The sequence below is a fragment of the Propithecus coquereli genome, unplaced genomic scaffold (genome assembly GCF_000956105.1).
Source record: "Propithecus coquereli isolate 6110/MARCELLA unplaced genomic scaffold, Pcoq_1.0 Scaffold13, whole genome shotgun sequence".
Lineage (NCBI taxonomy): Eukaryota > Metazoa > Chordata > Mammalia > Primates > Indriidae > Propithecus > Propithecus coquereli.
In genome coordinates this window covers 2313264-2316095 of record NW_012137191.1, presented here as the reverse complement: position 1 = coordinate 2316095, position 2832 = coordinate 2313264, and the positions used below count along the sequence as shown (strand labels likewise).

The 2832-nt window shown below is 30.5% G+C and overlaps 1 protein-coding gene across 1 annotated transcript in view; it reads left to right on the top strand.

Annotated features, from left to right (window-relative positions):
* The window catches only part of ARID2 (AT rich interactive domain 2 (ARID, RFX-like)), a 174049-nt gene that overhangs the window by 122333 nt on the left and 48884 nt on the right, over positions 1-2832 (top strand). The window lies entirely within an intron of this gene.

Below are 2832 nucleotides of genomic sequence, written 5' to 3'. Positions count from 1 at the left end.
AATTGTATCCCTGTTTTTTCTTTGTATAGATGTAAATTGAAAAATCTAGTTCACATCAATAAATAAATGAGGATAGAACTTATAGTTCTTTGAATTTCTTTGAATCCAAAAAGTATTACATTTATTTTTAATGGTCATCTGACAACTTGTGTTCTTTTTTTTTTGGTTGAAATCAAAAAACTAACAAGTAGCTGACCTTTAAGAATATTTGTAGCGCAGTCATTAAGATACTTTTTTTTTAAGTTTCTGGAAAATACATCAAAAAGAGATTAACAAGATTGGACTATAAATTATACTTGCTACTCTTTTACTCAGAGGCATCTTGTGTAACCTAATATATTCAAGAAGTTTTAGCACAGTGGTTCTCAAATTTTATGGTGCATCAGAATCACGTGATAGATTTATTAAAACTCAGATTTCTGGGCACCATAACTTGAGTTTCTGAATCAGAGAGAACCTAAGAATTTTAATTTCTAACAATTTTCCATGAGATGCTGGTGCAGCAAGTCCGAGGACTATACTTTGAGTACTACTGGGTTAGGAAAATTGAAATATTGTTCAAGACCAGTACAGTGTAGTTGATGTTTATAAAGTGCTTTTCATCATGTGCTTCGAGTATATTTTTGTGGAAACCTTGGCACTGCAGATTTACCTCATTCAATTTATGAAAAATGCCATACAACCTAACTGATAAAAGTAGTTTTTAATATCAAGTCTCTTTCTTAATCAGACTCACTTTCTTTTACTTAGAAAAAGTCCAACTTTGGTTTTCAATTCAAGAAAGTATGTTAATATATATTACTGTGACACCTTCTTTACTTCAGAATTCTAATAGTTAAACTTGCCATGAGTTTGTAGTCTTAGTAAGATACTACCACCTTCAATAATTCTTTAAAGTATTTTCTGTGCTTTGCTTACGTAGGATTCTGCCTCAGAAGTAATGAATTCTTTGACAGTATTTGAGAGATGGAGGAGGCAAGGACATTAAGCAAAATTGTCATCACACTATAATATATCTGAATTCAGAACACACCAAAGGACCAGAGTACCCAATTTTTAATGCCAAACTTTGTCTTTAACTGCAATGTATAAAACACTAGGATTGACAGGAAGCTCTACCATACTACCTTGATCAAGAGCCTTTGTGGACACTAATGTTTATAATTCTCTGCTTGGTTTTCCAGAGGATTTTACACCATAATAATAATAATAGCTAACATTTACATTGTGTTTACTTTATGCCAGGCATTGTTTTAAGTGACTTACATATATACTCCTCTAATCCTCATAACAACGTATGACATCAGTGTACTGTTACTTTTCCCCATTTTATAGATAGAAAAGTTAAATAATTTACCTACGGTCACAGCTAATGAGTGATGGAACTTTCTGTCTCTAGAGTTGTGCATTTAAACATAATGCATAATCTTGCAGTGCTAATAAAAGATGAGTGAGAGTTAAGCCTTTTTATTCCAAACTGGGAGAACAGTTATCAAAGAAAAGGCAAAGTGATACTCTCAGGCAAAGCAGTTTTAGGAAGAATACTGAAAGTTGTGTACCTGAAAATTCATTCCTTTCAAAGTATACGTGCCTTTGTATCATTTGGGATGTCTTCAGGTATCCTGAAGGCAATGCTGCTCAGTTTGTAGCTACTTTTTATAGTAATTATACATTTCCAGTTTAAATTTTTAATTGTGACTTCATCATTCTTTTTTGTGCATTGTTTATAAAGTTCATAATTTCTAATGTTTCACAAAATTAATTGTTAATTGATTCGGGAGATTTCATTCTGTGTAGGATATATTCTCTTTTCATAGAGTAAGTGATGAAGAAAAGAGAAGATTTCTACATAGGTTCAGGCCCTAGAAAGGTATTTTCTATAATAGTATCAAGTTAGAAGGAGAAGAAAAGATAAGCTGGGATTGCCAACAGGAAAATTATTTTGGTTCTAATTATTACATTCTCTTAAGAAGCAGCATATGACAGTATGGCCTCTGATATATGACAGACCTGGATTCACATCCAACACTTCTAAAAAGAAGGCTTTCCAACTATACCCAGCTCTATCTCCAGCATGTGTTCCTGCATGCACTTAATCTCTGACCTTTAGTTTTCTGGTCTGTAAAATAGAGATAATTAAACTTACACTTATAATGAAGATTGAAATAAAAATATAAATATAAATGGCTTAATACAAGTAAATGTTTGTTAAGTGGCTGCTATTATCTGTTATCCCTAAGAAAGCCCGGGGCCCTCATCAAGGTCATGATTACTTAAGATCATTCACAGATTTGGCTGTGCTATGGAGTTCCTCTAGTTCCAATCATTTAGAAATGCATTTGTTCTGTTTGAGAGTTCTGAGAAGTTTTGCTAAAATGTTATCTGAAAAAAAGTGGGTATACTCTATATGTTTAAAAACTATAAAATAATGCTGATTCAATGGTAAAACAGGATAATTACTTTTAAGTTTTATTTATGAATATGTAAGATTCATATTTATAATTTATAATATGACTTTTATATTCTATTTTTCATATTTTCATTAGTTTTTTGTATACTATAATAGAGAAGAAAAGATATATTCATTTTTCTACAGATCTATTTAGCTTGAATGTATTTTCTTGATATATATTAAACTACATTTTAAAAATAAAATAATTACATTGCTTTTTGTATTCAGTGGAATCTTTATACCATAATCCATTTTAAAAAATACACAGATTCTTTAACATCAGAAATTTTACAATATTCCTTTTTCATCTTGAACGCATATTCCAATATCCTCACATGATTTTATCCTAATATAATACATTTTATGTTTTATGTTTGAAA